The 12186-nt window shown below is 32.3% G+C and overlaps 1 long non-coding RNA gene across 4 annotated transcripts in view; it reads right to left on the bottom strand.

The window, feature by feature from the left end:
• LOC140620242 (uncharacterized) overlaps positions 1–8605 on the bottom strand; it is a 28011-nt gene extending 19406 nt beyond the window's left edge. For 3 of the 4 annotated variants that reach the window (XR_012020030.1, XR_012020033.1, XR_012020032.1), the window contains exons 1-2: positions 8505–8604; positions 8394–8418 (exon numbers count right to left, since the gene is read on the bottom strand). This is a non-coding gene — a long non-coding RNA (uncharacterized lncRNA). Of the gene's footprint in view, positions 1–8393; positions 8419–8504 lie in introns of all 4 variants that reach the window. The other variant, XR_012020031.1, reaches the window with a different exon arrangement.
• Positions 8606–12186: the final 3581 nt, after the last annotated feature.

Genomic DNA, 12186 nt, shown 5'->3' with positions numbered 1-12186 from the left:
TATACCACATACAATCACATCGTTTAAAGACAGCTATATTGGAGGAACTACTACCAGCTTGCATTAAAAGTGTTGAAATAATTAAAAAAAAAAAAGTCTATTCTATGAGAAGGAAGGAAGTTGAGAAGGATACTCAGTTGCAAATATGTGCCATTATTTATGAAAAGGAAGAAAAGTCAGAGGGTAGATTAAAGGGCCGAGGTGACAGAGACAAAGCTACGTAGAACCACTCTAAGGGAGGTCCTAAGCAAAGACCATAGAAAATAATAAATGGAGGTTGTTTTAAGCAACTAAATTTTGTGGATGACAGCAACAGAAAACACATTCGCAGCATTCTCCAGATTCTGTTATTTGCTACTGGCTTGTTTTAGACACCATTTGTATTATCACTTCAGAACCTGTTGGTCTTATCTGTCTTTAATTTCATTCACTAATGTAGTGACCAGTTCTACCAAGGCTCTGAGAAGCAGTCTTGACATTGTGCAGATGCCATGCTGTCATACTGGTTCAAGTACATTTTAATATCATTTCAGTTGCACCAGGTGAGCAAGGATTAGGAAGTATGCTTGAAGCCCTAGGAAACCACAAGGCATGCACGAGAGGGTGGAATGTTAAACTTTCAGAAAAAATGTGAAAATTTTGGGTGTTTAAAGACATGAGGCATCCATCCTGATACATCCCCTTCTTTTTTGTTTTTGTTTTGTTTTTTTTTTTTTTCTAATTTCTTTAGCAATTCATAACTACTAGAAAGAGGCACAGGACATTTTGAAAGCAACTACTGATCCAATCCATTTGTTAGGTGACTTAGAAAGCTGCAAGTTTCAAATATAGTCCAGTCGAAAGCACAATCTTCCCTGCTACATAAGCTTTATGATCAAATCAACCCAAAGTTGTTAGTAGTGTCTCTGTTGGATAAGGGTTGCTATGCGGCAAGCCTGGATAGTAGGAGTATAGACTGGGTTCCTGAGTAAGGACATAACCTTCAGTAGTAAACAATAAATATTCTCAAAATATCTTCAGTAGCTCTGGCCACTATAGCTTTTTCACTAACTCTTCTGCATTACCACTTTGCAGCTTGTGTCCAGCCAACATCTGAACTGACCCTGTGAAGAACTGACCTTGTACCTCCTCCCCCTTAGCCAAAAATTCAGGCTCTCATATAATAGGATATCAGCCAAATATGGAAGGCATGAAGGATCTGAATGATGCCAGGAGTGTACCACATTGACCACTTCTTTCATATCACTTCTGATAGTTCACCTCACCTGTTTCTTGCCAGCCACCTCTGTGCAGACAGGGTCAGCACAACTTTGTGTAATCTCCTGGTGGATAACACATTATTTCATGCCCATGTTGTACTCATTTAATCTCCTCTCCTTGGCTGGTTTTATAGTGTCAAGAGAGAAAGAACCCATTCTGTCCACATAATGTGCAAGTTGGAAGTATAAGAGAGTTGATATTCATTAGGCAACCCAAACAATAAAGGATAGTAAGTTAGTAGAAAACTACTTTCCTTATCTACACCATTAAAAGACAATCCTGAAAACCATTTCATATGCTTTATCAGAATCCCATATTCATACAACCAATCAACAGAGGCTATCTTGAAAACTCATATTTTTTGAAAAATTAGTTAAAAAAATACACTTTTTAGGCACACATGGGTGGCTCAGTCACTTAAGAGTTGGACTCTTGGTTTCCACTAGGTCATGATCTCAGCATCCCAAGATCCAGCCAGCAGGCAGTCTGCTTGAGATTCTCTCTCTCTCCCTCTGCCCCTTCACCCACTTGCATGCATACATGCATTCTCTCTCTCTCTCTCTCTCTCTCTCTCTCTCTCATAAATAAATAAATAAATAAATAAATAAATAAATAAATAAATCTTTTTGAAAAGTACACTTTTTAATCAATTGAGAATAATTTGCTGACATGACACTCTATTATCCCCAAATGTTTAAATAAGCATTCTAGCGAACAAAGACATTCTCCTATATAACTATAGCATAATAATCAACATTGAGCAATAAATACCGGTATGTTACTATATCAATAGTAATATTGATACATCAATACATATACTGATGCATTACTTTATCAATATGGGGACCCATTTTTTTTTGCCAGTTATCTCCATAATTTTTTTATAGCAAAAAGATCCAATCCAGGACCACATAGCGCCATGCTGTTTCAGTCTTCTTCAGTCTAGAATAGTCAGTCTTTCTCTGACTTATAACCTTGATATATTTAAATATTATAAACTAGTTACTTTGGAGAATGTCCTACAATTTAGATTTGTCTGATTTTTTTCTTAATATTAAATTCATGTTATATACTCTGGCAAGTTTCTTATAGAGGAGATCTCTTCCTTTTATTACATTTTATCAGGTAGTATATGATTTTGATTTGTCTCATTCATTGTTATGCTAACTTTAATCACCTGATTAATGTTTTGCCTGCTTAGTTTTTTCATTGTATAGTTATTTTTTTTTTTACCTGTTTGTAATTAATAAGTATTTTCTGGGTAGTTTTTTTTTAAATATCCCACTTATAAAGTCTTACCCCACTAGTCTTAGCATCTATTAATGTTTATCATGACAGTTGCCTAATAATTATTTTCTAATTTTAATTTCATAATGTCTACTAAATGTACTTGTTAGCATCGTGTTTGTTGTAAAGAAAAACCTTTTTCCTCCCTTCCTTCCTTCCTTCCTTCCTTCCTTCCTTCCTTCCTTCCATCCTTCCTCCCTGTCTTTCTGTCTCTCAGATTATTATTTTATTCAAAGGGTTCTAATCCATTAATATTGTTATGTATTTTAATGTTCAAATGATCTCAAATTTGTAAGTGGACAGTCCTTCAAAGTGACTTTGATGTCTTTTTGGTATGTCTCATCATTCTTTTAGCACAATTTATCTATCTATCTTCTATCTATCTATCTATCTATCTATCTATCTATCTATCTATCATCTATCAATCATCTATCATCTATCTTATTTATTTATTTACTTAAAGAATGTATTTATTTATTTGAGAAAGAGCAAGCTAAAGAGAGAGAGGGAATGAACAAGGTGGAAATAGAGAGGGAGAGGAAAAAGGGGACTCCCTGACAAGCAGGGAGCCCATGGAGTTTGATCCGAAGGTCCTGGGATCATGACCTGAGCTGAAGGCAGATGCTTAACTGACTGAACCACCCAGGCAAGCTTCTTTTAGCACTTTTTAAATTTGTGTCAAAACAGGATGTTCCAGGCTTATGTTGTATTTTCCCTGACCAAGCCTTTATCCTCCAAGAATTGCTGCTTCCAAGAAATTTCATCAGTCATCATGTTCTGGTACCTGCACCTAAATGCTCTACAGCTCTAAAGAAGAAAGCCATACTTTTTCCATCACCGAGCCCTCCTACTTGTTCAAAATTAAAATTTGCAAAGAATGTATTATTCAAATTTTATAACTTGCATGCATTAAAAATTCACACCACTAAGTGAACAGTTCTATGAATTTTGATGAACACATACACTCATAACCACCACTATAATCAAGCTATGATAAAATTTGATCCTCTCTCCCTGGTGCTATTCCTTGTATTTAAACCTTTCCTTCATTCTCAACCCCTGGTAACTAATATTGTGCCCTCCATTTTTATAGTTTTGACATTTTTGGAATCTCATATAAAAGGAATAGTAGGATTTATAGCCTTCTACTGACTTCCTTCACTTAATGCATTTGATCACTCACATTGTTGCATGATTCACTAAACAGTTCTTTTTCACTGTCAAGTAATATCCCTTTATATGAATGTACCACATTTTGTTTTTCCATTCCTCCTCTGAGAGACAGGTTGTTTCCAGTTTGTGCTATTACAAATAAAGCTGCTATTAATAAGTGTGGACAGGTTTTGTATGAATATAAGACTACTAAATTTTTTCCAAAGTGATTATACCATTTTGCATTTTCCCCAACAACGTAGGGCAGTTCAAGTTGTTCTGCATCCTTGTCAGCACTTGGAATTGTTCCCTTTAATTTTTATTTTATAGTTACTCTATTAGTAACTCATTCTTTATTCAACCTGCATTTTTCTGATAAACAATGATATTGAACCTAAAGTAGCACAATTTCATACAGAGCAGAAGGTCTCCATGGTAATTATTCTCACCTGATAACTTGATTTGGACGTGACACCTCAGTTTCTCCACAATGATAATGTGGACTTCTGTTATAGTTCTGATTTTGATCCTACCTACCTTAAATCCTAAGAAGAGCACCTTCCCAATCCCCATGTTAAAAACCATTGGCCTCAAAATTAGAAAGAGGTAAAAGCTGAGAGAAGCTATAAATAAATGGAGATAGAATAAAGGGGGTTGCAAGCATTAAACTGCTATGACCTTCATGTATTCAATCAAGTAAAAAATGGAGTCATCTGTTCAAAATAAAATGTAAAGCTATTTTTTATAACAGAAAGATTTTATTTTATTATGGAAATCCTTATCTAACCTTTGCCTTTCCTTCTTTACTGGATGGAAGTGTGAAGTAACATCAGACATCGCTATTTTACAAGGATTTCATTGTTTTAGTGCAATTGAATGGACCAAGGTTGCCTGCAAACTAATCCATAATGGTAAAAACAAGCCAGTTTCAGTTCACAATTTTAAAGTGGAAATTTACCAGTTAAATGTCTTTGAATGGCTTTGGCATTGACACTGAACCTGCCGGCTATCTTTTGTATAGGGAAACTTCATAGAGACTGCTCTTGGATAGTATGACATATACAACGTGACAAAGATTTTGATGTAAAGAGTAATCTCAGCAGCCTCATGACTTTCTGTTGAAGAAGTGAAGTTGCAGCAAAAAGCGTTTGTTTCTTCAGAAGCATCAAAGTATACAAGGACATTATTTTTTAATTAAATCTATGTATCTCAAAAATATGGTAAATAGAGCACATTTGACCCTAAAGAATTATCAGTAGTCTATATAGGCTTGTTGATAATGCAAATTTAAAGAATAGGAAGAGCTGACAATTTCCAAATAGAGAATAGTTCGTTTTGGGGACCAACTGGGTAAATAGTCTGTGTAGATGTTGACTTTTCAAGTTAATTTTAGTAATGGAAACTATCTTTGCATTGCAATGTCTGGTTTCTTTTTCAAACAGTTTAGCCATCTTCATCAGTGCTGACAGCCACAGTAGTTTAGTTTCTATAGCAAATACAATTTTTGAAGCCTTGTTCATTTCTTCTTCTTGACCCATCATCTTTTTTCCTTTTTTAAACTAATACCTAACACAACTGGTAATTAGAAACCATATACAGTTTTTGTTTTGTTAGAATTTACATATCGCTAACATTTTATACTTCTTGTGTGAAATATCATACTTTATTTTAAAATGGCAGGCCAGTTAGGGAAAAATAAAGAAAACCAGATATTTAGTAAGATTTTATATTAAACAACTGTAGGTCAGAAAAATAGAATCATACCAGAGGAATTTCAAATCCTGGAAAAATAGAAAAATAATCTAGCAACATGAATTTTTTTCCATAGCAAGAATCATATATCAATGGGCTCTGGCCAAGATGATTCCCTTCACCAAAGGTAATGCAAATAGTATCTATTTACTAATTGAGTAAAAGATCTCTTTAAATCCTTTCCAGTTTTTTTCCCCTTTACACTAAGGCTTATGGGCAAATTCACATAATATCGGTGGAACCATTCCTCAGGATGTGAACTTAAGGAGAAAGATGTCAGATAGGAATGTGGCATTTCCTAAATCATCTTAATTATGAAATATAAGCCCAATACATTGTTTATTTGCTTATAATTTCAAACTCTTTTATTATCATGCTTCTACTCCAGGTTAATTTCTATACACATATTTTTAAAGAAAATATTACTTATAAATAGTTGCCATTATTTTATCATGTGTAGTATTCTAGAAAGATTCAATGTCTAGAAAGTTTCATTAATCAGTTTAGCCATGGATTTTCTTAGAAGTTTGTATTGTGTTAACTTTATGCACAATTTGCACAATGTGTAAATGGCCTATCTTCTTATTACAATATTAATATGATTAGAATTGATTAAAGTCCTATACTTGTCTTGTAAGTTGTGCTTTTCACCTATACCAGCTTATTATAAGAGGAATCATTCCTAAACAGCAGTCCAAACTCAAGTTTGTCAAAAATTTCTTCCAAGGAACAAATAATATAAATACAATATCAAATACATTATTTTAAAAGATTTCACATGATATAGGCAAATAAACTACATCAAAGTGATGCTTTTTACTGTTAAATTTAATACAAATGCTGACCGTCAATGGTGGGAGACTACCTCTTCTGATGTATTATGCAATTACATTGATGGATGGTTAATTGAGTCACTGTGGCAGACCATATGTTTGCTCATGACCTGAATGTCATTGGTCAGGTTATGGCTTTACATTGCTGACCTATAAGCATATACTACTTTGGAAAATACTGTTTTAAATTTAAATTTAAATTTCAGTTTTAAAATGTCCATAGTAAAATAAATTATTAACCTTATCATCAGAAATTCACATACAATTGTTTTCATCACTAAGATCACTTAGACTGTGTTTGTCACGTGGTTTAAAGTCACCAGTAAATGTAATAGGACATTTGTGTAAACAACGAAATTAATTTTCTCAGTTTAGGTGTTCTCTGATATTTACAGAAATTTCATTTGAATTTTTATAAATATATATAGGTGTAGCTATTTAGATAATCTCTGATCAAATATCTGCTAGTAAAGAAAAAATGTTAGGAAAATGAACTAGGGTTAGAATTTTTGACCACTGAGCTTTTGTAAAATACTTAAGTTGCCTTTCGGTGAATTTGATTCTGGGTTATGATTATCATCTTCTATTATTGGAAATTTTGAAAAGGAAGAGAGAGCTCTAATTACCACCTACCCTTTACATAATGCTGTGTGAATACTAATAATGCCCCATATCAGTGTACTTATCTTTTATCTTGGAAAGAACTTACAAATGATTTTTAAAGTCAATTTCTTAGCACATATTATGTGTGTTTTATCTCGAGTCTATTAAGATGAAAATAGATGAAAAATCCCCTCTGTTTCATGGAATAACCAAATACATTCGTATCACATGATAGAAAAATTATAGGATGGCCCCATATATATCCATCCTCTAGTATGTACACCCCAGGACTGTGAATACCATAATCTAATTATTCCCATAATTAGGTTAATTTATATGCCACAGTTGACTTTAAAAAAAAGAGAGATTATCTGAGGTGAGCCTGACCTAATCAGCTGAGCCCTTAAAAAGGACTGTGCTTTTTCAAAAGTCAGAGATTCAGAGTGTGAGAAGGATTTTATATGAGAGAGATTCTCCAATTCTGGTTGTGAAGTTATAGAGAGCCATAAGATAAGGAATGCAAACAGCTTCTGTGGGCAGAGTGGACCCCCAAATAATAATAGTCCACAAGGAAACATGTTCTTTAGTACTACAAGGACAAGAAGTTGAATTCTTCCCCTACACTGATACTGAAAGAGATCCCCTGGAAGACTCCAGATGAAAAATCAGACTGGCTAACATTTTGATTTCACCCTTAGAATGGGTGAATTCTGACCAGGACCAATGGGTGATTTCTGAGCCCATCACTCTGCACCTGGATTCATTAACAAAAGGCTGTTATTCAGGTCACTAAATTTGAGATAAATTGTCACATTGTAGTAGAAAATGAAGAAAATGAATATAAACCATTTAGAATATGGTTTATTTGTAAGCAAGAGAACCATTCCTAAAGGTTAGTGAAAATATAAAAGAGAATGCATGCTTATGAATAAAATACCTACAGGTCCTAGTTAATGCACAAGAGTTATGCATCTTTTTAATGTTGCCATGATTAGGAAGTATGGTGAGTATTTTAATAAAATACTTCCTTGAACTGTGATTGCTATTTTTAACTATTTGGGTTTTGGGAGTCAGGATAAATATTTCTGCTTATTTATCAAAAAGACATAAAATACCTTCTATACTCATATGAGCTCTTTTGCATATTTTCTCTCTGAACCAATAATTTTTAAAGCTATTTAAATTTCTCAAATGTTTTAAGGTAAATATTATTAGACTTTTACATCGATGCAGTAGGACATGTATCTAAGCCATGCTGCTTTATCCATGACACATCTTTGATGATTCATCCAGTCTGACAAGTAGCTGTCTGCTTTTGAGCTCTTTGGTTTGCATCAACACTGAGATGAAATGAGACTTGAACAACGTATACTATTGAAGCAAAATATCATACAATCATTGTATTGTTAGAAAAATAAAGCTTTGTAATGGACAAAAATTGTTAATGGACCAGTATCTTTGATTCAATCATTAATTTTCATACAAAAATATCCAAAATTAACTTACATATCCTTTGTCCAATGACTTTGACCTATAATAATAAAAAAAAAGGAGGACTCATCTCTGCTGTATAATTTTTTAGGGCTACGTTGAGAAAGATTATGATAATGTACATACAATAAAATTGTTGACAATGGTTGAGTCTTGTAATTGTGAATCATCTTTAAGAAGGCTGACTTGAAGAGGAGAACTAACAGTGTCTTCATTTTGATTAGCTTACCTTTTCAAGTGTTCTGCTAGGAACCTCTGTCACACAAATAGAAGCAAGAACTTTATTATCATCACTATAGCAACTGCAGGGAAATTTATTTCAAAACAGTCGGCTACCTCAAAATTTTTTCAGGATGGAGAGGAGAGCAGATGATATGTAACATTTTAATTCATTTTAAAAATTGTTCAGTGATCTAAAGCAGTGCAGTGTCTCTTACAAAGGCAAGATAGTCTAGTTTCTTTATAATTTGTTTTTGTTTAAGCAATACAGGTGATACATGTATCTGTGTACATGCATAAGTTAATTTGAATTTTCTTCATGGATTAATTTTCAGGATCTTTTTTACAATTTTAAAAGCGGCTTATAAAACTTTCTTATAAAAGAGTTTTATATAGATCATTCAAAATTTGAGTATGTCACTAAAGAATACGTTCTCTGGGAATTCTTATATTTAAATTAAAAACATACACAATATTAATGTATGTGGGCAATAAAGTAATGTATTAATAATACTATCTTCTTTGTCTTGTATAAGAATCATCACAATCCCAAGGCTGGCTTATACAGTATGTTATGCTCTCAAATTTCTGTGCAAGAAAATGCTCTTGTTCTTACTACCATATCTTTTCATTTCTCTAAACTTTTTCATGAACATGCATAGTTCAAAGTTGCTGACAATCTGCATTTAAAATAAGATGATCATAGAGTAGGGGCTGCCTGGGCAATTTTTAACCTTTATGTCTTCGCTGGAGCCAGAGTTCTGAGAACTTCGTTTATAATGGCCTTTTAAAAATGCCTTTCTGGACTGATAGGACTTACTTTTTAAGTACTCCTCTCGTACTTTAAGTGAAAAAGACATGACAAGATTTCAAGATTTCCTGAAATGCATTGTTATGCATGAATTATGCACATTCCTAGGCTGGCTTGACTGCTGCCTTTGGGCTTTCCTTATCAAGCTTCCTACTCGTGACTGAGGAAACAAGTCCTCTGCAAAATATAGGGGGACTGGGTGCTTTATGAGACAGATTATGATATGCATCCATTCTCCAAGCTTTCATAATCTCTGTGTGAATTCTACTCATGGAATTAAATCTTGTAAGTGTGCAAAATTATACTTGAAAGAACAATAAAAAAGATAAGAATATGCTTGTAGTAAACCATTAAAATGATGCATGGATTATTTTTGAAAGAGCTTATTGGTACTTTAAAATCTAAAGTTGATTTTCCATGTTCATTACCTTCTTTTATTGTAGAATCAATTGAATGAAACATCTGGTATATATGCATGTATATATACACTATATATAGATATAGGTACAGACACATTTATGACATCACAGTATAAATTCAATATTAAGTTTATCTATTTAAAAATAATGATTATATATTTGGTAACAATATGTTTTTAAAGCCTTACCTCAAAAAATATGATTAAGTCAATTAATTCTATAACTAAGTATGGGAGAATTTCACTGTGGCTTCACTGGAGTCTTTTATCACAAAATCAGTTTTCAATAAAGTTCTCAATACTATGCTATATACAATTTCCATCAATATTCTTTGGAACTAAATATTAAGGTAAGAGGTAAATATGTGACTAATAATATCTAGAAATATCAAACAGTATTTTCCCACTCAGAGCATCTTTTTTCTTTGAGGGAGTGTTACTTCTCCCAATTATTAAGAATGTTGGGATGGTATTAGGTGTTTGATAATTATGTTATTTACATGACTCAATGAAAGTGGTTTTCCTATGATGGAAATAAATGCAGTTTGTATGTAGAAAATATCTCAACTTTTAAACATACAAACATTTAACATAGGTGTTTATTTCAAACTGTAGGCATTTCTTCATTAAAATATATATTTTTTAAACTGATTAAGAATACTTTTTTGTTGTTGTTGTTTAAAAGTTAAAATTTTGGCGGCTGCCAGTAGATGGCATTCTGGTTTCTGTAAGAGATGTTTATTTAGGGATGGGCTCTTTTCTTTGGAAAGAGGAAAAAGAAACTGACAATAGGATTCTGATTGAAAAGGTTATTAGGCCTTCTTGAGAAAACTGTAGCTATTCTAAAAACAATTAAGTCTCAAACCATGTTTCTTTTATTAAGTTAGTGTAGCCAATCTCCATCAGTTTGTTAACTCTCTAAGTTGTGATTTAGATAAATTTAATGTAATTTTATTGAATGAAAATTTAATGTAAAATATAATGGTTATGCTGATTTTAAGTAAACTAGTGAAAATGGTGTTTTAGCTTCATTCAGAGCACTATAATCAATGATTTAACTTAAGCCAACTGTATTTTATTGCCTACTGACCCAATTCATACATATTAGCCTCAGTTAATCATAAATGACCAGATGATCCAATTTTCTTTTTGTAAAAAATTATCAATCTTGAATTAACTTCTTCTAAATAGTGAACATAACCTAATATAGTCTCCTGCATATAGTAGATGATTATTAGGTGTTTGTTCAATAGATAAATAAGAAAATACACTTAAAACTCACTAAGATATTATTGCTCAATTTATTTGTAAAATTACATAAATTGAAGGTCCTCAAAAACCTCTTTATAAGAAAATCAAATATCTAACATGGACTATGGGTCACTATTCTTTCCAAGGAAGATCTTCCATAATTCTTACATGACTTAGAAGATAATTGAACTTATGCTTATATAGGGAGCTTCTCTGTACAACATCATCCTCAGCAGTTATATGATTTATTTTAGTTCTTGGTAAGTGAGGAATAAGCCCCATGAGCACTAAAAATATAAGAAATTATGTATTTCTAATGTGTTTAGAAATACTTAAAAACCAACATATATAAAGCCATTAAGATAACCTTTTTGCACACTATGACAAAAGAATAAAAAATAATTTTTTAAACAAAGTAAGAAGTGCAAAAAAGATCAGGATAGATGATCATTCAAAATAGCAACCATTTTCCAAATACTGTTTTCTTCTTTAAATTTACAGATAAATAATATAATAATTGCAAAAGGCATCTTTTTATCCAAACAGTACTCCTTAGAAACATGTAATGAAGTATTTTGATATACTGAGCAATTGAAAGTGAATTAAAGGCTATTTTTTAAAATTTAGACTTTTTATTAATTCTGAATTTTTTTCTTGTATTGCTTTAATAAAGTAAGCTCTAGTTTGATAACACTGTAATAAAGCATAAATGATATTCCATGTTAGAAGGAAAAACTCATTCATCCCATTTAATACTTAGAATTTCTGATGCTGGCTATAGAGTTTCCAAAGCTATTGATTTTTCTAAATCACTATTAGATACTTCCACTACAGAAAGTTGAGAAGCATGGACATTTCCGGCTGTCTGTACAATTCAAAATGGCAGATACCTTGCTATTATAAGTAAGGATCTATATAGAACATGATTATTTTAATCCATATAATGTCAGCAAGTTTATCTATTCTTGATGGCCTTGCTTAAAAGCCACTTCCTCCAAAAACTCCCTAATACCTTCAGTATTATATACCTCAATCTCAATTCTCATAGCATTTTATGCCAATTTGTGATATAGTTCTATTTTGTGAAAATGTTTGCACTCTTTTCATGT

Source organism: Canis lupus, chromosome 28 (genome assembly GCF_048164855.1).
Source record: "Canis lupus baileyi chromosome 28, mCanLup2.hap1, whole genome shotgun sequence".
Classification (NCBI taxonomy): domain Eukaryota; kingdom Metazoa; phylum Chordata; class Mammalia; order Carnivora; family Canidae; genus Canis; species Canis lupus.
The sequence above is the reverse complement of the archived record's forward strand: the minus strand, read 5'-3'. Positions and strand labels throughout refer to the sequence as shown.